This window comes from Neovison vison, chromosome 2 (genome assembly GCF_020171115.1).
Source record: "Neovison vison isolate M4711 chromosome 2, ASM_NN_V1, whole genome shotgun sequence".
NCBI lineage: Eukaryota > Metazoa > Chordata > Mammalia > Carnivora > Mustelidae > Neogale > Neogale vison.
Genome location: NC_058092.1, coordinates 211,053,764 through 211,081,528, shown reverse-complemented (window position 1 = coordinate 211,081,528; position 27,765 = coordinate 211,053,764). Strand labels below are relative to the sequence as shown.

At 35.8% G+C, this 27,765-nt stretch overlaps 1 protein-coding gene and 1 pseudogene across 1 annotated transcript in view; both read left to right on the top strand.

Moving 5' to 3' along the window:
* Positions 1-27,765, top strand: part of HPSE2 (heparanase 2 (inactive)) — a 700,195-nt gene that overhangs the window by 400,768 nt on the left and 271,662 nt on the right. The gene's annotated exons all lie outside the window — the stretch shown is intronic.
* Positions 17,718-18,268, top strand: LOC122901002 (annotated as a pseudogene).

Below are 27,765 nucleotides of genomic sequence, written 5' to 3'. Positions count from 1 at the left end.
CTACTCTTTTTTTCATTTGGGGTGGAGGAGGTGAATAGGAGAAACAAAGCTAAATTGTCTTCATTTCACTCTTCTTTACATTTAAAGGGATCAAAACAGATTTTTACATAAATATATACACCAGTAATGTTTTTACCTTGATGATTAAAAAAAGATAAAAAGAAATGGTTAATGATTAGATTTATTGGTTGAAAAGAAAACTGTTCTGGATTGTGTGGTAGAAATTTATTTTAGCAGAAGTCCCTATATACCCAAAACAACAGACATAGGGTTTTACCTCTTCAGTGGTACATTAATTTATAAGTTCTTTTATGTTTAGCTCAGGATTATACTCAGTTTTGTAAAAATCAGAAATGATAATGAGCATATTTTTTTCCATACTATGCTGGAAAAAGGTAAATTTTAACTACTACATACCTGAGATAGCATGGAAGCTAGTCAAGACAGGGTAATTTCAAAGAATCAATCTCATTGTATGCATGCCAGAAAAAATAAAAATAAGATAAGTGGAAAACTTGAACTAGAAATCAAGTGACAAAAAGAATAATTCAGTAGAAGGGGTATGGAATTAGGCATCAGAAAACTGTTCCATGGCTCTGTTTTTCTTTAACTGTGCAGTGTGAGGCAAATTTGGGGGTCTCTTTAGGTATCTATTCAAATATTCATTCTATGAGCAATGTAACATGAGAAATAGATACGAAATTATTTTGAAAAGATGTAAGTGCTGTAATATTGGGGGACTAATGGAGTTAGTCAAGTAGAAGTATCAGTGCAACACAAATGCACTGGTACTGCAGAGATATTATGGTGTGAGGCCAACTTCCATTTAACAGGTATTTTTATGAAATATTTGAGGCTTATGAATACGGCAAACACACCCATATTTGTTCCTGAAAAAAAGTCGCCCTGGCTACCCTCCTATCTTTCACAGCAGATGTGCTAAACACATAGTCTGTCTATTTTCACAGCACACTGTCAGTCCTCAATACCAGACAGTCTGGTTTCCATTTCTAACACTACTAGTTTTCTTGAAGCTCGATCATTATCTGATAACCAAATCCAGCAACTTTCTGTTAAGGCTTTGTACTGAGTACCTGCAATAACATTAATTTTGCTCCCTCCTTCAGGTACTAATGCCTGCCTGCCCCTCCATACCCCTTGCCAGTCAATTCCAATATTCACTATGTCTTCATAGTCTAAAGGGAAAATGATGACAAGCCGTGGGAAAATGATAGAATATGAAACATAACCTATGTGTAAAATTGTGAAACTTAAGATATTCTCTTTGTTCTACAACAGTAAAAAATTTGCAGAATGTTTATTGATAGAAACTCTGAAAAAGAGGAACTATGAGTGCCATCTTGTGGCAACGCATGCCCTACCACATCTAATTTGGCATAGCTCATGGTCTGCTGTACCTCCATGCCCCAAAGAGTTTTTAGCTGTGTTCTGCTTTTCCGTGTCATTTGACACTGGAATCCATTCCTGTTTGGAGCTTTATTATTCCTGGTCTCTATCACTGAAGTAATTTTCAGTCTATACCTTCCTTTATCTCTCTTCTCTACTTTTCAAGGTTCTCTATTCTATCATCATCTTATTATTTTAAAAAAAATCACCCCCTTCCTTGGATCTCATTACTATTACTTCATTTTGGTTCTTGGATCATTCTGTGACTTCCTCATATCTCTTCATGACAGTTCCACTTACTTCTTTCCTGATAACTCTGTCTTTACTGTAAGAGTCAGTTCTCAGCTGAATTGCCAAATAAAATAGAGGACACCCAGCTAAATTTGAACTTCAGATAAACAGCAAATGATTTTTAGCCTAAGTATGTCCCAAATTCTACATAGGATGGGTTTGTGTTAATGAAATAGCAGTATTATTATTGTATTTGTAAAATCTGGCAACCCTAATCAATAACCTTTTCTTCTTTTTCCATTTGTGATAGATATGGTGATATATTGCTCAGATTTCCCTTCAAAGAAGTATTTACCACCTGGCTTTGGGGAGTGAGGTCAGCTCTCGACTCATTTAGGGTTCTCCTCACTCAAGGTCAGCCCTTCTCAGGGCCGCTGACATTAATGACTGAATGAAGTGGGAGTCTAAGACCCAAACATTTTGGTCTGATGCAGGACAACTCTGTCAGTGTTTGCCTCAGAGCTCCGCATCAGGTTGGCTGAGGTATTTTTCAGCTTGCACAGCAGTTTTAACTTCTTCCTCTATCCAATCCACTAACTTCCCTTTCTTTGAAAGGTATTGATCCTTAGTAAACACCCAGACCTTGTCTCAGCTTTTGCTCTTGAAAACGTAACTTGCAACACTCATCTCTGAAGGAACTCATTTCTATGACTTCAAGTATGAACCCTCCAACCATATTGATGTATTCTAAGTACGTGTCTATGGATGGGTCTCTCATATTTGAATTCACAAATGCATCTTAATACCTATCTATTCAAAATCTCACTGTTTTCCAGACAGGACTGAACTTATCTTTCTGTTCATTCATCCAATAAATATCTCTTGAGCAGCTTCCAAGCACTGTATCAGTGGGGTTATAACAATGAAGAAAACACACATAAACACATCCATGCCTCATGGAAGGCATTCTACTAGGAAAGAGAGATAATAAATAAGATAAATACATAAAATGCATTGTAAATTATAGAGTGACAAGTGCTAAAAGAGCAAGGAAGAAGGATGGGAATTGTGTATGTGTGTGTTTGGGTTTTTGTGTGGGGAGGGGGGCAGAGGAAATTTTAGATAGGGTGGCCAGAGAAGGTATATTAATCAAAATAGGCTATGCTTTGCTGTAGTAATAAATCTAAATATCAATGGCTTAGCCCAACAAAAGCTTAGTTTCTGCTCAGAGGCAGTCTAACTTCTACCCAGCAATTCAGGATTCCAAGCTTCCTTCTTATTTTGATGCTTCCTCCGTATTTTAAAGCTACCACAATGACATATAGTTTCTAAGGATAGAGACAGATAGAGGTAGCACCAGAGGTTGGTGCTTTGGCCTGGAAGTAACACATCACTCCTACTCATTTTCTCATTTGCAGAATTAAGTCATGTGTTCTCACCCTTAAGTACAATACAAGTGAAGCTAGAAAAGGTCTTCTTGTCTGCCCAGAGAAAGGAAATGGTGTGGTGATCATGACATTTTTTCGTTTTCTGCCACAGAAGGCTTCACTCTGAAACAGTAAAATTTGAATAAAGACCTGAAGGCATTTTCCCAGAATTTTTTCTGTATTTTAACATTTGTCATATGTATTTTTACTCACAACTTCTTTCCTGTTGAAAACATATATTTATCTTATATTTTTCTTTCATCTTCTCTATCTAAACAATCAGTCTAACTCTTGTCTATAGAATTGTAATAATCTCCTATACTCTATTTCTATCCCTATCCCTAACCCACTCTCCAGTCCCCAGTCCATCTTCTATGTGATAGTTGGGGTGTAAGTTGTAAAGCAAAACTCCTGTTGATGTATGCTTTACTTAAAAGTATTTTTTTATTTATATAAGAAACACAATTGTAACCATGCGTCTGTGATTTTCCCTCCAATTCCTATTATTTACACATCTCAAAAGTTATAACAAGGAGCAAGACTGAAAAGATCACAAATATTTTAGTACAAATGAAATATATTCTTAATAAAAATTTAGCTATTTGTTAATCATTGCCAGCACTAATTGATAAACACAATTTTTTTCTCAGAATTAGAAATTTTCTATGCTTTGTGCTTGACTATGGTTTCATTTCCTATGTTAGCTCTTCGCACACTTCCCTCAGCTCTTAAGTTTTCTGCCTTTAATTTATGAGAAAGGAGGTATTTCCTGTTTTCTGAATACTTTGTAAACAGTTCTCAGAACCTCTTTTCTAAATCTGCCTTCCTGCATATACTGTTTCTCCCTCTTTCCCTCTTCCTTTTCCTTACTTTGTTCTTATAAAGGAAACAATTTTAATTTATGTAATCAAAAAGAAAAAGCTTGCTCAGAGAGTTCCAGCATAAAGGAAAAAATAGTATTATGGGAGATCCCCCATGCTTGCAACCAATGTTTGGTTATCCAGTCAGTATTTTCCAAACCAAGCAATTCCTTACCCTTAGATATCAGCTTTTTGGTAAAAACTTTCTAAGTTAACTCCAATAGTTTGGACTTCAAGATATATGTTTTTCTAGTATTACTATTAGAAGTACTACTACTAGTATTACTAGTTGACTGAAGTCTTCCCCACAAAAAAATAATGGCACTCAGTAAGGAAAACAGTACCCTTCCCTCATTTGTGTACCCACTGTCCCTGTTGAGTGAGTTAAATAATATGGAAGTGCTTCTTCCTCCAGCTTCATTACAAGTTATTCCACCCCACCCAAGTGTCAGTTTCAGTATGTGGAAGGAGCTCTGTCTTTTGGAAGAGAGAGAGAGGGAGATATTGAATAATTGCAAGGCATTCCACTGTTAGTGGATTTCAGACATTGATATTCCTCAGAGCTTTCAATGATTTATCTCTGCATCTATCAGATGATGGAAAATGAGACACTAAGAAATGAATTTTTTCCTTCATGGGCTATATTCATATTTGTGCATTTCCTCACTGCTCCCTGAATCCATTTTCTGCCCAGTAACCAAAATTGAGTTAAATTTCATACCACAACTTAAAATTAATCTCTCACTTAACTTCTGTTTCACCGTATTATTTAGATTTTCATATGTAATTTGATATAAATCTCAAAGATGACACATTTGGATTTCTTTTATATCATATCAGTTAAGTCCATCAAACTTAACTGTGGCTTGGAACTTTATCCTTTATTTGACTTTCATAACTAATTTGAGGTGATTTTTTGTTAAGAGGAAAACCTCTTGGGGCACGTGGGTGGCTAAGTCGCTAAGTGTCTGCCTTTGGCTCAGGTCATGATCCCAGGGTCCTGGGATTGAGCCTTGAATCCCTGCTGAGCCAGAAGCCTGCTTCTCCCTCTCCCACTCCCCCTGCTTGTTCCCTCTCTCACTGTGTCTTTCTCTGTCAAATAAAATCTTTTTTTTTTTTTTTTTAAAAAAGAGGAAAACCTCTTTAGTACCAGCATGTATCACACAAGTTCTCTTGTGATTTCTTTAGGCCACTTCTTAGATTTGACTGTGAGGACAGAGACCAGATGGACATTGGATATCATCTGATTTAACCACTGCCTTTCATAGATGAACAAACTGAGGCTCAGTGAGGAAAAGGGACTTGCCATAGTAGTCATCCTGGAAGCAGAATCCTGACGACCTGACTGCCTGTATGCATAGGTTTGGTCTTGAGTGTTTGTGTGTCTAATATGTTTGTATTAGGCATACCTGTGGCATGAAGGGGTACCTCACTTTTCTCTTGATTTAAACACCCAGCAAGAAATGCTAGTGGCATGAGAGGACCTATGCCTCCAGGAAATACAAGTGGTTAAATGTAACTATAACATAATGATTTAAAAGGGAATGTAATAAGGGAAAAGAAAAGTTAAGGAGAGGGGGACTCCTTCATAAGCAACCTTCCGGTTGTTATCCTAAATGCAATAAGGATTTTATTCGGGCTTGATAGAGAGTTTTAAAAAATTGTTTTATTTTGTTGTGAGGCAGAAGAAAATCATAATACAGAGGACAAACAACAAATTAATAATGTTTATGAAAACAAAGCTTCAATTATCCTGTTTGTAAAAGGTTAGTGTGTTTACTCTTTGCAAACTTCTAGTATCACATAATAATGCAAAGCTATAAAAACTCTAGGACATAATTCAGTTAGGTTTTCCCTTATTTATTTCCCTTTTTTTCCCATTGCTAAAATGAATTTAATATCTCATTTGGTTATTATGAGGATTTGATGAAAATCTGCTTATAATTGTTTTCGTACTCTTTTGTGTGAAAGAAAATGTCTGGCTTAGATTCAATTTGTCTGTTGAACTAACTACCTAGCCACTTCTTATATAGCTTTTAAGTCTTGCTTTAACTTGTGATATGGTGCTTACTTGGGAATTAAACCTGCCTAAGGTACTGAGGATGAAAATACATGGTTTTGGTAATTCAACATTAATGACCTCTCCCCACCATTTTTTTTTAATCTCAAAAAAATTCAAGTTGTTTTTATAATATGGAAAATGTCTATTGGAGGAACAATTTAGCAGTGGTGATTGTCTCTTCTCTCTCTCTCTTTTTCCCCCAACTTTTATTTTGAAAAATTTAAAACCAGAAGGAAAGATGAAAGTTTAGATCCATCAGTTGTTTACATTTTGCCACATTTGCTTTCTTTCTATCACCCAGCCATCTACCTATGTAATTTTTTGCTGAATCGTTTGAGAGTAAATTGCAGACATCATATTTCATCCTTAAATAACTTAGCATGAATCTCCTAGGAATAAGAACTTTCTCCTGCATAAGCACAATACCATTACAACACCTATGAAACTTGACCTTTTTTGATTCAATATCATCTAGTACAAAGTTCATATGGTAGTTTTCCTTGATTATCCTAATAATGTGCACAGTAGCTATTCCCACTCCATCAATCCTGGATGCAAAGAAGAATCATGTTTACATTTAGTTTTCTTCTTTAGTCTTCCTTAATCTAGAACAGTTCTCTCAATTATATTTTTGTCTTTTGTGATGTTGGTATTTTTGAAGAGCCTGAGCCAGTTTTTTTTTTTAATTTTTAATAAACATATAATGTATTATTAGCCCCAGGGGTACAGGTCTGTGAATCGCCAGGTTTATATACTTCACAGCACTCACCATAGCACTTACCCTCCTCAATGTCCGTAACCCCACCACCCTCTCCTGACCCCCCTCCCCCTAGCAACCCTTGGTTTGTTTTGTGAGATTAAGAGTCTCTTATGGTTTGTGTCCCTCCCGATCCCATCTTGCTTCATTTATTCTTTTCCTACCCCCCTAACCCCCCACATTGCATCTCCACTTCCTCATATCAGGGAGATCATATGATAGTTGTCTTTCTCTGATTGACTAATTTTGCTCAGCATAATATGCTCTAGTTCCATCCATGTCATTGCAAATGGCAAGATTTCATTTCTTTTGATGGCTGCATAGTATTCCATTGTATATATACACCATATCTTCTTTATCCATTCATCTGTTGATGGACATCTAGGTTCTTTCCATAGTTTGGCTATTATGGACATTGCTGCTATAAACATTTGAGTGCACATGCCCCTTTGGATTATTACGTTCGTATCTTTAGGGTAAATACCTAGTAGTGCAATTGCTGGGTCATAGGGTAGCTCTATTTTCAACTTTTTGAGGAACCTCCATGCTGTTTTCCAGAGTGGTTGCACCAGCTTGCATTCCCACCAACAGTAGAGGAGGGTTCCCCTTTCTCGGCATCCTTGCCAGCATCTGTCATTTCCTGACTTGTTAATTTTAGCCATTCTGACTGGTGTGAGGTGATTTCTCATTGTGGTTTTGTTTTGTATTTCTCTGATGCCAAGTGATGTGGAGCATTTTTTCATGTGTCTTTTGGCAACTGGATGTCTTCTTTGCAGAAATATCTGTTCATGTCCTCTGCCCATTTCTTGATTGGATTATTTGTTCTTTGGGTGTTGAGTTTGCTAAGCTTTTTATAGATTTTGGATACTAGCCCTTCATCGTATATGTCATTTGCAAATATCTTCTCCCATTCTGTCAGTTGTCTTTTGGTTTTGTTAACTGTTTCCTTTGATCAAAAGCTTTTGATCTTGATGAAATCCCAATAGCTCATTTTTGCCCTTGCTTCCCTTGCCTTTGGCGATGTTCCTAACAAGAAGTTGCTGCAGCTGAAGTCAAAGAGGTTGCTGCCTGTGTTCTCCTCAAGGATTTTCATCCATTTTGAGTCTATTTTCATGTGTGGTATAAGGAAATGGTCCAGTTTCATTTTTCTGCATGTGGCTGTCCAATTTTCCCAACACCATTTGTTGAAGAGGCTGTCTTTTTTCCATTAGACATTCTTTCCTGCTTTGTCGAAGATGAGTTGACCATAAAGTTGAGGGTCTATTTCTGGGCTCTCTATAATGCTCCATTGCTCTATGTGTCTGTTTTTGTGCCAGTACCATACTGTCTTGATGATGACAGTTTTGTAATAGAGCTTGAAGTTTGGAATTGTGATGCCACCAACTTTGGCTTTCTTTTTCAATATTGTTTTCTGAGCCAGTTTTCTTATAGAATGCACCTAAAACTGGATTTGTCTGTTTGTTTCCTTATGGTTAGATTCTGTTTAAATATGTTTGGCAAGACTGCTACCTAGATGATGTATTGATCTCCTTTTTAGAAAGCTCTCCGGGTTGTAGTATGGAGATAGGATTGAAGGGTGGTAAATGGGAAGGCTGTGTTCTCAGTTTTTTGGGTGAATGATATGGTGGCCTGGGTTATGGTAGAAGTGGTAGGGACTGTGGAAGGGAAAATCTGGGAAAGGTGTAGAATGACCAGCTTTGGTTGTGATGGGTGATAGGGGAGAGCCTGGGATAATTCCCACAGTTATTGGTAAATGACTATATCATTTATCAATTCAAAGAATATTTAAAAAATTTATTGGGATGGCTGATGAGTTTATTTTTTCACATGTATTATTTGAAATGCCTATGGATCATTCTAACAGAGAAGATTGATATGTCCTGTATAGATGGAGTTTAGGAGATGAACCCTGGACTGGAGATTTAAATTTGGGACTAAAATTTTAGCTATAGAGGCACCTGGGTGGCTCAGTGGTTTAAGCCTCTGCCTTCAGCTCAGGTCATTATCTCAGGGTCCTGGGATCGAGCCCTGCATTTGGCTCTCTGCTCAGTGGGGAGCCAGCTCCCCCGTCTCTCTGCCTGCCTCTCTGCCTACTTGTGATCTCTCTCTCTCTCTGTCAAATTAAAAAAAAAATCTTTAAAATATTAGCTATACATAGATAGGGGTAAAGCCATAGGGATGGATCAGATTGCCTAGAGAGAGTATTAGGGTGAAGAGTGATGGGGTGATGATGCATTCTTAGTTAAGATTTGGCCAGAGCCCCAGTGGTCTTTCCTTAGTTTCTTTCATTATTTTAAGTTCTGAGGTTGTTGTTTCACTGATTTGGTCCTTAGTCATCAGCTAAACTCAGAATTGTTAGGTCTCATCACAGACTTCATTTGCCTCAACTAGACTAGAGAATCACTGGCACTGACCCCATACTCATAGTAATCCATATTTCATCCAGGTACCCTTGAGTAAGTGTGAGGCTGTATCCTCCAAAGGAGCCACATCCTACTTAAGATGGGACTACCAGACCTTCCCCACTGTTACTTAGTTCAGTCTTAAAAATGTGCTGTGGCACATTATGCAAATCAACCAAATTTAATAAAATAAAAATGATCATACATCAGCTGTGTATGCGCACATGTGTGTTTCTGCAATCTGGATTGCAGTTCTTAATGGAATGGTCCCAGACTGACCAACAGAAGAAAAAAGAAAGGAAACCCAAAGAACGTTCTCTCAACTCCATTTAATGCCTTGACTTGATCAAACTTGTGTGCTGTGTTTCTGCCTGTAGCTCTCAGCATATGGAGAAAAGATTCAGGACCCAATCATTCTTTCCCACTCTGCCAAGAAACCTTTTATACTTCCTCCACAGGTAAGACTCTAGGTCACCAATAACGCTAGACAGTGTTTTATTGACACTTGTGGTATTTTATCATCAAAACCTTCTCATTCCCAACACACTTAGAATCATGTCTGATGAATATCTACAAAGTGGAAATTCTTATTTAATGAGCTCTAAAGAGGAGCTGAAGGAGACTGAGGCAATATAAGAGGAAAAGGGTAAGCTTCTTGCAAGGGAAGGGAATGCTGAGCCTGGTGGGGAAGACCGACTGTTCAGCTGCCAATACCAGTTACTTAGGAACTTACATTTTCCAGATCTCACTTCAGGGAAGGCAACACCTGATTTCACTAAAAACTGCAGCATCTGCCCTGCTGCTTTCCCCTGACCAGGCCCACACCTCACCAGCCACAGCCATAATGACTAAAAGAAGGGAAGATTCAGTTAACTGGTGAATGGAGATTGGGATGAGTGGAAACCTCTTGAGAGTTCTGATCTGATTGTGTGACTGTATTAGGAGATTTCTCCCACACACTAACACACATTAATAATATAGTCAAGCGCCAAGAAGCGCTAGGGAGACCTGACACAATCATTTAAACATAATGCTGCATTTTGTTTGGGTGGTTGTTGGTGATACTGGTTTCATAGCTATAGCTCTCTAGCTTCTGTTTTCTTGAATCATTAGCTTTGGGGAGCAGATAGGAATATGTGGAGCAGATAGGATTATTCTCTTAAATATTACATTATCTCTTAAATATCTCACCAAGGAGAACTGTAAAGTTGGTCAGGAAAATAGTGTTCTTTTATATTATTTTCTATCCTGGTTTTTAATGTCTTCTCTATTTTTGGGTGTGTGTACACATATGCACATATGTACATACACACACATACAGTGAAAGCAGAGAAGATATTAAGGACCAAAATAGGTGCATGTATGTATGGATGGATGATTGGGTGGATGGATGGATATACAGATATAAAAAAAAATTAAGATATATGTGCACATATATATGTATATATATGTTTACCCAAAAGATGATTAAAATTTCCTGATGTTAGTTTTAATCTAAAAGATTTTCATTAAGGCTGGAATAAGACAGAAGGCTCAGAACTGCAGCCAAGGCAGAAAACTTTAAAAGCACATAAATATTTATTTAGTGATTTTTTTAAACAAAAGTATTATATTTATTATTTTGCAATATATTTTTCATCTAACAATATTAATATTTTCCTATGTCAAAAACATTTTTCTGTAGTGCATTTATTAAATCTGTCCTATGGATTTATTTAATCATTTCTCCTATTCTTGGAAATTGAGCCAGTCTTTCACTCTCCCATTTTATCTCTCTCTCTCTCTCTACCATTAAACACAGTTGTGATGAACATTCTTTTTTTTTTTTAAGATTTTATTTATTTATTTGACAGACAGAGATCACAAGTAGGCAGAGAGGAAGGCAGAGAGAGAGGAAGGGAAGCAGGCTCCTAGCTGAGCAGAGAGCCTGATGCGGGGCTCGATCCCAGGACCCTGGGATCATGAGCTGAGCCAAAAGAAGAGGCTTTAACCCATTGAGCCACCCAGGCACCCCTGTGATGAACATTCTTACGCATTTGGAATTCAGTTCTCTAAATTCTTCAGAGAAAATATATGGAAGTGGAGTTTTTTAGTCAAAGGGTATATTCATTTTTAAAGCTTTTGATACATATTGCCAAAATATCTTTTTCCAGAGGAGGTGTGAAAGTCTTATGAAGACTATCTGATTTGAAATTTCCATAAACAAATTGGAATTTAGAGCAGGAGATTACAGATTGCAAGGGATGTCATTACTATATATCCTAAAAGTGCCATAACCAGAATATTTGGGATAGTTGTCCTTGAATATTGTGCAAGAGTAAGTCCTCTCTACTCCTGTGGATTGGTCATAGAAAGAGAGCTAATCTAAGAACTGGGTCTCTTATTGTCTATTAATGGGGTATTGGTGGATGCAAAAGTAGTTCTGGTATCTAAATGAACCCACAGGTTCTGAGTTGCAGAATACTAAAAGCCTATTTAAAAAAAATCCAAGAAAATAATAAGGAAGTAATATTATAGTAGAAAAAGAATAAAACTGTAAAGGAATAGATTCTTGCCATGTCTGCTGATTTTAATACTTCTCACATACAGAACAGCCTTTATTCTGGGTGAAGGTTCGTATACCTCTGGCTAGGATCTCAGGAACAGGCCACCAAAAGTAAGCTTTTAAATAGAGAGCAGCAAAGTAGAAGGGCCCTCACAAGAAGAGGGAATAGATTTTCCTTAATCAGTTATAATTCTTTGCTGTTCTCATTAACTTACTGCAGGCTAATGGAAGGACTGTCCTTGCAGCTTTCATTTTTCTTAGAAACCTCTAGTGTCTGATAAATTTCTCTTCAGAGTGCCAACCTCCCAGCAGTTAATTCTCATTCTCAATACTTTTTGCAAGTGATATTTTTGCCTCAAGAATTTATACATGGAAGGTTACTTTCTGTAGCCATGTCCAAAGTATGGAAACATTCTCCTTATTTTCCATACTTATTCTTGATTTACTAATCAAATCAAATCAATCAGTAATAGACATCCAATTCACATTAGGCACAATTCTAGGACTCCATTCATTACCTGACCTTCATAATGTTCTTTCTATTATGAGGGCCATACTGACACTTTGATTCTCCAAGTATCACTGTCCACCCAGACCCTGTACTAAATATTCCTCAAAATGTCTGGGTGTTTTCTTTTCTTCCATGTATGGTCATCTGAATGACTATAGGTACTTTTGTGGGGGAAGGAGAATCATTATATGATGCTGTAGTGTTACCCCTAAAGATCTGAACATGTTTTTAGTCAACAGGTTCTGGATTGACTCAGGACCAAGAGCTAGTAAGGGGATTAAGAACTTTTCATTGGTGCAATCATCCTCACCTTCCTGTTCATCCATTTTTGTCTTTTTGTAGCTGTAGATATTAAGTAACTACTAAAATTGACTCAGAACCAAGAACTAGTAAGGGATTAGGAAATTTTCATGGAGCAGTCATTCTCAACTTCCTACTCATCTGTGTTTGTCTTTTTGTGTTTGTAGATATTAAGTAACACTCCTGTTGGCTACCCATCTTTTTGCCCTTAGGGATGTCATGCTTTATTAACCATCTTCACAATTCCCTGCTTGTTTGACCCTCTTGGCTGCCCCTCTTACCTTGCTTCCTGTTATCATAATTGTAACCTTTTGGCTTCATATAGTTAAGTACCACCACCTGGGCTCTATCGTTTTGGTCCCCATCATCCTATCCTTATGGTTATCAAGAAGCCCAAATCTGACCTGTGGCTAAGAGCCACCACTGAACTTATTGGTGATGCTGTGCCCCTCTCATCAGCACATTTCTTTTTTCTTTTCTTTTTTTTCGCCAGCACATTACTTATGGCCTTGGTGCAATGGTGTCCTTTGACTTTTCTGATGGGCCCTAATCCTCTGGTGGGTCTTCTGGCCTTATTAATATATCCATTCTAGCCTGGGCACTTACCTCAGTCTCTTTTTTTCCTTCCTCTACTATCTGCTAGGGAAACTTGGGCATTTCTACTCTAAATGTCATCCAAGCAGTGAGTTTACCCAGTCGCCTGGCATCCTTGCCAGGGTGTTAAATCCCATGTCCTAAGAAAACACCAAGTCAAAGATTCTTTGATTATCCATCTGATATCCTGGACCTCTTGGTTGGACATCTTCAAAATTTAATCCCAGGAGTATACCCTAGCTCCTGTTTATACACACTAGCTGACTGTCCCAAGTCATTAACTGCATATTCTCTTCATTTCCTTAACCAGTAATGCTGGGCTTTAATTCTATTAATGAGGCTGGAAGCAAGAAGAGAAGATGAGGCATGTTCTGAGGAGGAAAATTGCTGTCTTGCAGAAAGAGGCTTCTGCAGTGTTTTGCAATACAGGGCAAGTGCAACCTCTTACTCGGGAAAAGTGGGCCACCTTATAAGCTCTGGGCCTCAGAGACATCTTCAGCTCCAACATCTGGGGCATCAGTCCAGATGTCCCTAACCCATACTTCAGGGTACTGGGTTTTTCCACCCAGAGACCTGATGTTATGATAACAAACCTGTCTTGATTAAGCTCCAAATGTCTCTGAAGCCCTGTAACTATCAGATCTTCAGTTTTCTACTTAGCTGGGTCTGCTCTTCCACCACAGAATATAAGGGTGCCTTTATAAACAACCAGTAAAATCCTTTGGCTCTCACACTTAGCAATTAGTTATTTGTTAAGGGCCCTCAATTTTTCATTATTTTTCTTCAGAGCCTGAATGCTGTTTTGCAGTAATCTGCAACTCTGCTATCCTTGTAGATGTCTTCCCTAGACCCATTTCTTTTGCAGCTGCATCTCTGTACCTGGCTCCTGTCTTATGTCACTACCGGTGAAATCTTTGTCATCCACATCCCACTCTCAAGATGGTATTTTTTTCCCACAAGATGGTGAGTGAGCCAGTCCCAAATCCCCTTCTTACTTGGGCCACTTTCATTCTCATTTGCAGGAGTTTGAGTGTGTCAAGAAGGAGACACAAAGATAGGACTATCTATGCCAGAAATTGTGGGCAGGGGAGTTGTCAAAGGAAAGAAAGACTTCAGATTAGTCCAACATCTATAGAGAGAAGAAAGGAAAAATATGATAGAAGGAATCTTAGACTACAGCATGGTTCCAAAAAAGGTTCTGGGAAGGGTGATGGGAAGTCCTCAAACCAAAATTGCAACTTGCAAAAAAAAAAAAAAAAAAAAAAGTCCTGCAACTTGCCAGAATGGGCATGCCTCAGTACTTTGCCCACCATTTTTAGTCATTGGGAAAAATAGCTCATGGAAAATAGAAACTCAGCCTGAACATATCAATGAATGTGGAAGGGCAGCAGCTAGAACAGATAATCAGTTACACTTCCTGTGGCAGGATTTCAGAGTGACATAATTCATGGCACACATATACACACTCACAGAGTCATTGCTTAAGATCAATGTATCTTCATGTTTAGTATTAGCAGATGAGGGGCTATATCCAGAGAAAGGGGATCCTGGCATTTCAAATTCGAAAGACACACATGTAGTACACATAGGAATTGGACACTACAATACCATTAGTAGTATAATTTTTTTATTTAAAGTGGGTTTGTACAAACTTTTATGGGCCAGTCTAACATAGGACCCCCATTTGTGGTTTTGTTTCTATGTGAAAATATGTGACAAATTTCCCACAGCTGACTGATAAGTGAGTCTTTGGAACACAACAAAATTACAAACTGAAAACTTTGGGCTTCTGGGCACTTGAAATATAAACCACCAGGTGTGTGCACTATCATGATTTCAGTGGCTTCAGCAAAGGGACTTGTCTATCCATGCTGTTTCTGAACAAAGACTCTTCACACTTAGTGACAGCATTTGATCTTCATGTCCAAAAGAAAAATAATACAATATAATACAATATAAAAGTGTGGCTTTTGTATGTGAACATGATAGTTCATATGTTTCTGCCTCATTATTTTGTTCCATGTTGATAATCTGCTTGTTGTATCCAAGTCACTATATTACAGCCTATAAATTCCTTGAAGGCAAGGACCATGTCTCATCATTGATTACACTCAATACCCAAGTGACTAAATCAGTGCCAACAAGTGACCTTTTTCCTTAACCTCCTCCCTCCTTCCCTGGACCAGTTCTTTATTGTTCCCCATTAGAATCACAGGCTTTGGAGGGATGCCCCATATGTCTGCATAGTCATTTCACTTCCCTGAATTATTTAACATCCCCACCCCTCCCTCATGGGAGAGCCCTAGAGCCAACATTGTTTTAAGTCAAGTAAGAAGTGTTGTACTTCTTACAGTCATATAGTAAGATTTATCACTGGCTCAATGGGACCTTTACCAAAAAACTGGCTAGTATGTCATCATGGCATCTTAAGAAATTTATTCCTAAAAAAATATTTTTCATGACCAAAGAAGACAATTTTCATAATGTTCCTAACCAGATATCACAACTGCTACCTCCACTTCTACTCCACCAGACAACAAGACATATTTAGAGGCTCCAAGATACATATATGGAAGTAAGATTTTTTTTATGGTTACTGACATGTTCTGGAAGAGAGGTTGGACTATGGATGTTAATGTGATGGTATGATCTCTTGAGAATTCTTCCCAATCTTACAGTGATCTCCTACATTTCTTCAATTCAAATATGCTTTATATTTTTCAAGAAAATTGAAACCCATTTTCTTGTTTGACATTTAAAATAGCCTTGGGAAGTAGGCAAGACCGGTATTATTATTGACACCTGAAAAATAAGGAATTTGAAACACCATAGAGTTAAATGATGTATCTAAGGAGTAAATTTGTGACCAGTGATTAGAAAACAGAGATCAAGGTGGACCATAATCTTTAGGAAATGAAATACAACAAACAATAAATATGTATTTACAGCTAGATTCAAGAACACGAGTAAGATTGAAGCATCAAAGATTTTAGAATCTGGGAAGTAGTCCTCAATCTTTTCCAGTATAAAACTATTTTCATTGAAACAAATAAAAATCTTTTTATTATAGTTGTAAATCAACAAGGTTATAAATCAAATAGTGCAGAGTTGGTTATGATAAGAAGCAATAGTCTCCTTCTCCTTACCTTTCTGCCACTACCTATCTTAGCCCCTCTCTAGAGGCAAACACTTTCATGAAAACAAGTATGTTAAAACTTTTTTATTTTTAGTATTTTTATTTGGAGAAAAACAAACTACATAAAAAGTGTATAGAGAATAATGAAATAAGTACCATCTACCCACCAATGAATAACTTTATTAAGACTGAGAAGTCTTTGCATATGGATATATTTGTTTCAGATCTTTTCTCTATTTTTATTTTTTTAAAGATTTTATTTATTTATTTGACAGAGAGAGAGAGAGACAGAGACAGAGACAGCACAAGCAGGGGGAGTGGCAAGCAGAGGCAGAGGGAGAGAGAGAAGCAGACTTCCCGTGAACAAGGAGCCTGATGCGGGGCTTAATCCCAGGACTCCCAAGATCATGACCTGAGATGAAGGTAGACACTTAACCAACCATGTGTCCCATCTTTCTTTTTTTTTCTTTTTTCCAAAGAAAACATCTCAGATATAGTTAAAGCCACCTGAGTGTTCCTCTCCAGTCCCACTGCCCTTCATCCCAACACATAGGTAACCACAAAGCACTAATTTTTTACTTACATTTGTCCTCATTTTTATTTTATTTATACTATATACATAATACACATAGACATATATACACAGAATATTGTCTACATGTACTGTGTATTTCTATTATGAATATGTGATATTATTTGTATATTTTGACAACAATATTTCATTCTGCAACATTTTTAATTCTGTTTTTCAGATTTATCTCTTCTAATACATGTAGATCTAGTTAATTATCTTAATTATCAATTCTCATTGATGGACATTTAAGATGTCTCTATTTATTGTTACTGTAAACAACACAGCAGTCAGTCTTTCACCATTAAGTATGACATTTGGAGGGGATTTTATGAAGCCATTCTATGGAGGTATGAATGACATACAAAAAGCTGTAGATACTTAATGTGTTCAACTTATGTGCTTCAAGATAAGTATATACCCATGAAACCATCATCACTATCAGCGCCATAATCTTATTTATTATCTCAAAAAGGTTTTTCCATTCCCTTGGTTTTTGGGGGGTTTTTGTTTGTTTGTCTTTCAGTGGTAAGAACACTTAACATAAGATCCCCCCTCTTAGCAAAATTTTAAGTATACGATATTGTTAGTAAACATCCCTTATCATACAGTAGATCTCCAGAACTCATTTATTTTGCATAACTGAAACTTTGTGCTCTTTTACCAACTTTCTGTATTTATCTGTATTTATCTCCTATTATAATCCCTGGCAGATATCATTATACTCTCTGTCTCTGTTTGACTATTTTAGATTGCATGTAAGTGAGATAGTGTAGTAATTGTCTTTCTGTATCTGGTCTATTTCATTTAGCATAATGTCATCCAGGTTCATCTATTCTAGCAACCTAAATATCTATCAATGGTTGAATGTGTAAAGAAAATGTAGTATATGGACCTAGAGCCACCCAGAGAAGATGGCCACCCCAGCAGTTTCTGGGTTCTCCCAACAGGTGTGTTGCTTTAGTACATCTGTGGTCAGGTTGTTTGCCAAGCACATGAGGCCACCCGTTCAGGTATATGGTATCAAAGGTTGCTATGCTGCTGCTCTTTATTCTGCTGCATCTAAACAGATGGAACAAGTAGAAAAGGAATTGTTGAAAGTAGCACAAATATTGAAAGAACCCAAAATGCCTACTTCCATTATGAATCCTTGTGTAAAGCATACAGTGAAAGTGAAAAGACTAAATGACATGACAGCAAAAGAGATGTTCTGTCCCCTCATGTCCAGCCTGATCAGTTTGCTTGCTGAACATGGTTGCTTGAACAATATCCCTGGAGTCATTTTTGCCTTTTCAACCATGCTGAGCATCCAGTGTGGAGAAGTACCTAAATAAAGGTCAAGTATCGAAATTGGAAATTAAGATTGATCCATCAAGCATGGGTGCAATGATTATCCGTATTAGAGAGAAATATGATGAAAACCAAGATTCAGAAGCTGAACAGGGCTATGGGAGAGATTTTCTGAAGGTGTTGATTTTCTGTCAGTGAAAATTCCTAAACTTGGAGGTATAATAAATGTTTCCTGAACAACAACAAAAAAAGAAAATGTGGTGTATACATACAAGGGCATATTATTCAGCCTTACAATGGCAGAATTTCCTTCCTTTTAAAGGATTAATAATATTCTATTGTATCTATATGCTACATTTACTTTGTCCATTTAACTGCTGATGGATATTTAGGTTTGTTTCCAGGTCTAGGCTATTGTCCATAATGCTACAGTGAAGGTAGGAGTGCAGATAATCTCTTTAAGATGCATATTTCAATTCCTTTGGCTATATATCCAAAAGAGATTGCTAGATCAATGATAATTCTATTTTTAATTTTTTTAAGATTTTATTTATTTATGATAGAGAGATGGAGAGCACAAGTAGGCAGAGCAGCAGGCAGAGGAAGAAGCAGGCTCCCTGCTGGGCAGGGAGCTCAACACGGGATTTGATTCCAGGACCTGGGGATAATGACCTGAGCTGAAGATGGATGCTTAACCAACTGAGCCATCCTGGCATCCCTCTATTTTTAATTTTTAAAGGAACCTCCATATTGTTTTCCATAGTGGCTGCACCAGTTTATATTCCCATCAACAGACACAAGGGTTTCCTTTTCTCCACATCCTCACCAACACTTTTCCTTTGTTTTTTTTTGTTTGTTTGTTTGTTTTGTTTTTGTTTTTTTATAATAGTTATCCTAACAGGTATGAGGTGATAACTCATTGTGGTTTTGATTTGCATTTCCCTGATGACTAGTGATGTTGCACACCTTTTCATATACTTGTTGGCCATTTGTATGTCTTCTTCAGAGCAATGTGTATTCAGGTCCTTTTCCCATTTTTAAATTGAATTACTTGTGGGTTTTGTTTTTGCTCTTGAGTTGTAAGAGTGCCTTTTATATTTTGGATATTAACCACTTTTAAGATATATGGTCTAAAAATATTTTTTCCCTTTGTAGGTTGTCTTTCATTTTGTTAATTGTTTCCTTTGCTGTGTAGAAGCTTTTTAGTTTGATATAATCTCATTTGTCTAGTTTTGCTTTGTTGCCTGGGCTTTTGATGCCATATCCAAGAGATCATTGCCCAGTCCAGTATCTAGAAACATTTCTCCTGTGCTTTTTTCTAAAAGTTTTATGGTTTCAGGTTTTACATCTAAACCTTTAATTCATTTTGAGTGAATTTTTGTATATAATATGAGGCAAAGGTCCAGTTTCATTCTTTTGCATATGGATATCCAATTTTCGCAACACAATTTATTGAATAGACAATCTTTTCCCCATTATTAATTCTTGGCACCCTTGTATGTTGTTGTTGTTCTTTTTTTAAGATTTTATTTATCTGAGAGAGAAAGAGAGAAGGAGAGCACATATACTGGCCAGAAGAAGAGGGAGAAGCAGCCTCCCTGCTAATCAGGGAGCCCAACACTGGGCTCAATCCCAGGACCATGAAATCATGACCTGAGATGAATGAAGATAGACATTTAACCAATTGAGACACTCAGGCACCCCTCTTGGCACCCTTGTTAAAGATCAGTTGACCATATATTTATGGCCCTATTTCTGGGCTGTCTACTCTGTTCATGGTATATCTTTCTGCTTTTATGCCAGTACACAGTATTTTGATTACTGTAACTTTGTAATGTGTTTTGAAATCAGAAAGTGTAATACCTCCATTTTGTTCTTTCTCAAACGTGCTTTGATTGTTTGAAGTCTTTTGTGGTTTTGAAGGAATTTTAGGATTGTTTTTGTATATCTGTAAAAAGTTCTGTTGGGATGTGGATAGAGATTGCTTTGAATCTATAGATCATTTGGGGGAAATATGAACATTTTACAATACTAATTCTGGTCCAAGAACAGAAAATGTCCTTCCATTTATTTGTATCTTTTAACATTTATTTCATCACTGTTTTGCAGTTTTCAGTATACAAGTCTTTCACCTGGTTAAATTTATTCCTAAGCATCTTATTTTTTGATGCTAATGTAAATGGAATTGTTTTCCTAATTTTTTTTTGAGTCGGTTGTTGTTAATGTATAGAGATGCAAATAAATTTTGTTTGTTGATTTTGTATTCTCAGACTTTCCTGTATTGCTTATTAGTTGTAATTTTTTGTGTGTGGAGTCTTTAGGATTTCTATATTCAAGATTGTGCCATCTGTAAACACAGACAATTTTACTTCTTCCTTTCTAGTTTAAATGGTTTTTTTTTTTCTTGCCTAATTACTCTCACTAGGAAAAAGCTGTTAGCTAATATCATATTCAGCAGTGAAAAGCTAGATAGTAAAACGTTCCAACTCCCTTTAAGAGTTGGAAAATTTTGTAGATGCCCTTTATCAAGTTAAGGTAGAGCTCTTCTTTCATAGTCTTCTAAGAGTTTTTATCATGAATGGAGTTTGAATTTATTAAAATATTTACCTGTATCTATTGCAATGAATGTAATTTTTCTTTAGACTGTTGATTTGGTGAATTACATTGAATTTTGAATCAGGCTTCCATTACTGGGATAAATTCTGCTTGATCATGTTAATCTTTTATATATTTATATTTTGAGATTTAATTTGTTAAAATTTTCTTGGGAATCAAAAATATTTTCATAAGGGACATAAGCATTTGAAAAAATTTCTTATGATTTTTTTTGTTTCATTTTGGCATCAGGGTAATGTCAGTCTGCTAAAATGAGTTGAGAACTGTTCTCTTCTATTTTCTCATAGAACTGTGTTGAGTTGATATTATTTTTTCCTTAAGTATTCACTGATATAGAATTGCTTTCAACAGTGAGACCAACTAGATGTTTTCTTTTTTGGAAATTCTTGAATTATAAAATCAATTTCTTTAAATGTATGACTAAAGGTATGACTATCCTATAAAATACTTTATCTGAGTGAATGTTTGTAGTTTCTGTCTTTCATAGCATAGTTCCATTTTATGTAAATTCTTTAAAGTCATTCATAATATTTTATTTTCCTTTTAATGTTAATATGGTTTATATTAATTCCTCTTTTTCACTCTTAGTATTGGTAATTTGTGCCTTTCCTGATATTTTCTTGGTCAGTTTGTGAGAGTTTTGTCAATTTTATTGATTTTTTCAAAGAATTAGCTTTTGGTTTGATTTTAGCCATTTTTTTCAATTTTATTCATTTCTATTCTTTATTATTTTTCTCTTCCTGTTAGCTTTGGATTTTGCTTTTCTTTTTGTCTTCATTTTATATGGAAGAATCAAAGATAACAGTTTCTCTCTAAGCACTGTTTTGGTTGTACCCCACAAATTTTGATAAAATCTATTTTCATTTTTACGCTGCTCAATGTATTTATTAATTTCCTTTGATATCTTGTTTTACCTAAAAGTTACTTGCAGTGTGGTATACGTTCCACATATTTAGGGAAATTTGCCAAGTATCTTTCTATTATTAATTTTCAGGTTTTACTCCCCCATATTTTCATGCGGTTCTGAGATTGGGGTCACCTGAGAGGCAAACTAGTGAGAAGGAAAAAGGTGAAAAAAAACATTAGGGAATTCCTCCTCATTATTTGGGCAGTAGGAGCCTATTTAAGAATATCTCCATCCAGAAAGATGAATCTTTTCTCAGGGTTTTAGGTGCCTATGTCATCATTGTCACACAGCCATAAAATTTCCTAACTGGACAGCTCATCTGGTAGGGCTGAGGGAGAAAAGAGAAAGAAGGAAAAGACTAAAAGAAGTGGGTATTACTCTACTGCTGTCTGGAATGCAGAAGCCTCTTTTCCTGATTTCATTGCTAGAGGTAATGTTTTGTTTCTGAGAATTTTTGCTTTAGCACCCATGGCACAGTTCTGCCACTTGGACCATCCGTCAGTCAAAGCTTGGAAATAAAGAAGGCAAATAACACCATGAATCTTGCCCTCATTACAGATCATTTACCAGATTTTGAGTTCAATTTACAGTCTGCTTGCTAATGTTTACTTTTCAGAGAAGTTAGGTGGTTGTCTTTCTCTGCCCAGAGATTTTAATTATCATCAATGTGAGAGATAGGCTGTAGTGGCTTAGTTCATCTTGTTTGACATGTATGGAGTCTTAGAAGTCTTATTTTCATTTTTGGAGTGTATTTTCTTCTAACTAAATCATTGCACGCTGAAAAGCTTGCACTCTGAGAAGTTTCATTGTCCATTAACTTGCATAGTTTATATTGAAAAGTGGGCTGTCAGTCTTATTATTGCTATGGTGAAAGTAATATGCCTTTCCTTCTCTGTGATTGCTCTGTGATTGTGATATTTGTTCTCTTGGCTTTGAGTTTTCACAATATGACCATGATATTTCTAGATTTCCTTTATATTTTTCCTATTCAGGATTTACTGAGCTTCTTAAATCTTTGAATTGATTTCTTTTGTCAAGTTTGGAAAATTCCTGGCTATTATTTCTTCAAATATTGCTTGCCTCCTAATTCTCTTTTCTCCATTCATCTAAGACTCAGTTACACATATGTTAGAACTTTTATTCTTCATCCTAGTCCAGAATTGGCAAATGTCAACATAGAATAAAATGGGTAGGGACGCCTGGGTGGCTCAGTTGGTTGGACGACTGCCTTCGGCTCAGGGCGTGATCCTGGAGTCCCGGGATCGAGTCCCGCATCGGGCTCCCAGCTCCATGGGGAGTCTGCTTCGCTCTCTGACCTTCTCCTCGCTCGTGCTCTCTCTCACTGTCTCTCTCTCTCTCAAATAAATAAAAAATAAAAAAATCTTAAAAAAAAAAAAAAAAGAATAAAATGGGTAGTAATCATTACCTAAAATCAAGGTGGCTCCCCATTCTCTGAAGTTCTTTGCTCTTTACTTGTCAATATTAATTTTAAGATTACTTTGTCAAGTTCTTTGATAATCTCTGGTGGAATTTTTGTTGGAATTACATTATAATCATATATTAATACAGGGAAAATTGGCATTTTAAAAAATACCAACAATTCTTACCCCCAAATAAAACATAATTTTCTATTTATTAAAACCTTCTTTTATCAATAAGGTTTTATAATTTTCTCCATAAGGGTAATATATATTTTGGGGGCATATACCCTGTTATTTTATAGATATTTATATTTATATATTATAATGCATCCATAATATGTTGTCAAGAATGGTAATTTTTTGATGTTTTATATTTTTCTAGTTAGTTATTGCTGACATGTAAGATTGTCCATCTCAACTTAGTGACATAATATTATTTATATGTATCACTATCATTTAAAAATACTTTAACAATGGCTGTATTTCCTTTTTCTTTTCTAAAATTATTGTTCTATGCCTTTTCTTCATTTTTTCTTTCTCTTCCCTCTCATCAGACTTGCTAGGGATTTTAACATTTTTTATTAGTCTTTCAAAGAATTAGCTTATGATACCATGGGATTTTCTACTACTTTTTAAAAACACTCTATTTATTTATTTGACAGACAGAGATTACAAGTAGGCAGAGAGGCAGGCGGGGGGCTGGAGGGAAGCAGGCTCCCTGCTGAGCAGAGAGCCCAATGTGAGGCTCGATCCCAGGACCCCAGGATCATGACCTAAGCCAAAGGCAGAGGCTTTAACCGACTAAGCCACCCAGGTGCCCCTCTACTATTTTTAAATCTTTCAATATTTATCTCTTTGTGATCAAATAATATGCTCATCCCTCCTTTTATTTAATGAATTACTTTAGTTCTACTGATAGTTAGACTATAGAACTATAGAACATAGTTAACTATGTTCTCTTACTTCCTCTTTTCTTCCCAATATTTGATAGCTTTGTGATAGAAATATATTTGATAAAAAGATATGTATTATATCAATTATATAAATCTATAATATATTAATGAGTATATTTAAATATATAAATATTTTAGAATATTGATTATCACTGTTACTTTAAAAACATTTTAACTTCTACTTTTTGTTCTGTCAACTTTTGTGTTTTTTATACTCTGTTCTGTAAGATAAAATATTAATACTGCTACCCTTTTATTTCCTTTTCTTTTCAGGACTGTGGCATTTTTACCATATCATTGATGTTATTTTCATTTTGTTCTGCAATCCTAACCAAATTCTCTATGCTTTGCTCTAGAAAGTTTCCAAATATTGAAAAGCAATAAAGAGGATCTACAGAATTATGACATAAAAGTCCTTTATTGCTGGGACAAGTTCTAGTTCGATTGACATTTTCTACTTTGATAGTCTAATGTCACAATTACTGAGCCACTCAAAGAATTTTCCCACCATCAAGGTCAAACAATCTTTCTTTCCTTTATACTCCTTTAACTGCTTAAGACCGTAACACATTTTAGATTATTTCATATTTGGACTTAAGTTTCTTATTCATTTTTTTGTTCCCAAGTTTTTAAATTGCTTTTTTTCCCCTTACAAAATATGTCTTTATCACATTTACATTTCTATTCTTTTCAGTAAGTATAAGCTCATTCCTTTCTTGGTCGTCTCTATAGGTCTCATTCGTGGACTTTCCATTATTACTCTCTGAATTTGATCTGCCCTCTCTGGATCTCATGGCTTCTTCTCTTGTTTGACTGAATTTCAACCTAAAGTAATTCTTTTAAGGAAGTATATGGAAGTTACATTTCCTGAGTCCTTGTGTGAGGCATCCTTTTTAATAGAGAAGAATCCATGAAACAAGATGGGATAGGGAGGGAGACAAACCATAAGTGACTCTTAATCTCACGAAACAAACTGTGGGTTGCTGGGGGGAGGGGGTTGGGAGAAGGGGGGTAGGGTTATGGACATTGGGGAGGGTATGTGCTTTTGGGTAAATTGGAAGGGGAGATGAACCATGAGAGACTATGGACTCTGAAAAACAATCTGAGGGGTTTGAAGTGGCGGGGGGTGGGAGGTTGGGGTACCAGGTGGTGGGTATTATAGAGGGCACAGCTTGCATGGAGCACTGGGTGTGGTGAAAAAATAATGAATACTGTTTTTCTGAAAATAAATAAATTGGAAAAAAAAAAAAGACATCTAATGAACCCCCCATAGAAGACCAGTTACAATTTTGGTATTCACTGATTAAGAAAATTAATAAGGATAGGAAGTTTATATGAATTCAGTAATGCTTCTTAAAATAATTTGTTTTATGTTAATCCTAGGTGTATCTATAGCTACTCAGGAAATATCATTACATATATGCATGACGTGCATTATTTACTCAGCTTAGAGGTGGAATAATGTCTGGAATCCTGCAGTAAGTTGTCCATGTCCCTCAGGTTGGGAACCCAGTATGAACTAAGAATGGTTTTTATATTTTTAAATTGCTATTTAGAAAAAGCAAAAGAATATGTGACAGAGATGATATATAGCCCACAAAGCAAAATATTTACTATGTGGTCCTTCACAGAAAAAGTGATGTTATTCTTAGCTAAACTTTCATAATACCCAAGAATAAGCTACATGCTTTTTGTTTCACTACAACAAAATGCTAGGTTGTATTGTCTACTAGAAGTGAGTGGGAAAACTTTTAATTCCAGAACTAATGTGAACCAGACTCAGAATACTGGAGATTATATGCAAAAGAATATAGTTTATGTAGAAGATTTAAGCAATGGTACTGAAGACTTAATGACTTTTTTTCCCACAAAAGCAAACCCTTAAATTATATGATAAATATTATAATTAAATATTTTCAAATTTTCTTTTATTCCTTTATTTTAATATAGGGAGGTATAGAAAAGAAACCAAGAAAAGGACTAAAAAAAGATAGTTGAAGACTTGTTGAAACAAAAATAAAACTCTCACTTGCTTCTCTTACCTTCACTTCCCCTCCTCCCCAATTATGAATTTTAATGGTTTTGTTTCCTTACAAAAATTGTTATTTATATACCCAATATGTATATACATATATGATTGTATATATATTTGTGTATATGAGTACATGAATATGTCACTTAGAAGAGATCATATTACACCATTATGGTCATTGCTTTTTTTCTTTTTCATTTTTTTTAAAGCAGTAATATATCTTGATATTTTTTTCATGTAAATGTATACAGATCTATTTTGTTCTTTTTCTCACATTTTACATTGAATTATTTTTAGCCTTATGAAAAAGTTCATCAGATTTTATGAAATCACAATTCATATGTAGTTTATAGAGTTCTCATATACTCTTTATCTAGCTTCCCCTAATGTTAACATTTGATATAACTATAGGTCAATTATAGAAATAAGGTAATTTAACATTGATACAATACTGTAAACTAACCTATAGGCCTTTTTCAAATTTAACCAATTTTCCCACTATTGTCCTTTTTTTATTCATTCTAGAATTCCATTTAGGACATTACATTGCATTTAGTTGTCATGTCCCTTTCAATCTGTGATCATTCTTTAGTCTTTTGTTTTCTTTCACTTTTGAAGAGTCCAGGACGTATATTTGTAGAATGTCCCTTAAATTGGTTTTGTCTGATATTTTCTAATGATTAAACTCAGGTTTTGCATTTTTATTCAAAATACAACTAAAATTATGCTCTACCTGTCTCAAGGTTTTATATCAGCATACCTTATGTCAATATGTCCACTAAGATTAATCTTGATCACAAGGTTAAGATGGTATCTGTCAAGTTTTTCCTCTGTACCTCTGTAAAGTTACTTTTTTAAAAATCTTTTATCTTAAAGAGGTTACTTCAAAACAATCCAAATCTTTTTTGTCATCATAATCTAACATACTAATTTTAGCATCCATCAGTGGTCCTTGACTATGGCAATTACTACTGAGGTGTTGCCTGATGGCAGTTTTCTGTGTCCATTCTCCTATATTTGTTTATAGGTATTCTGTGAGGAAGAGCTATTTCTCCTCTCTGTTTTATATATTTAGTCATTTATTTATACCAGATGACTTTGGGGTCTTTATTTTTATTCTGGGGGTTATAATCCAGTGCTATCATTATTCCTTTTGTTCAAATTCTCTCAGCTTTAGCCATTGGAGGCTCATTCAGGTTAGCTCCTATGTCACTTTGACATACCTTCATTACTTTTTGAGCACTCCCTTAACTTATGGTATCACAAAATATTCTAGGCTTATTTTGTATCTTCTCTTACCTTGCTCTGGCATCAGCCATTTCTTTAAGGAGCCTTGATTCTTTTTATGAGAGAATGGTATTTAGAAACGAAGATCTGGGTCCTAAGTGTGCTCATTGATACTGGAATGTTGTTGCTTCCAGGCTTGCTCAGTGGACAGGAAATTATAGATAGATAGATAGATGTAGATACAGATATAGATATGGATATCTCACCCATGTACACATCTATATTTCTGCATCTATCCATGTGTATGTATGTGTGTGTATGTGTGCATACACACACACACACACACACACATATTAAAAACCATGAGTTACACTGATACCTCCAATTCTAATTCAACTCCACAGTTTATTCTAGCCTTCTTTTCCTTATTTAGAATCTCTTTCTGTAACATAGATTCTTTATCTTTTGTTGAACAGTCTCGATTTTATAGGCATTTGGATTGTTTTCAGTTACTTG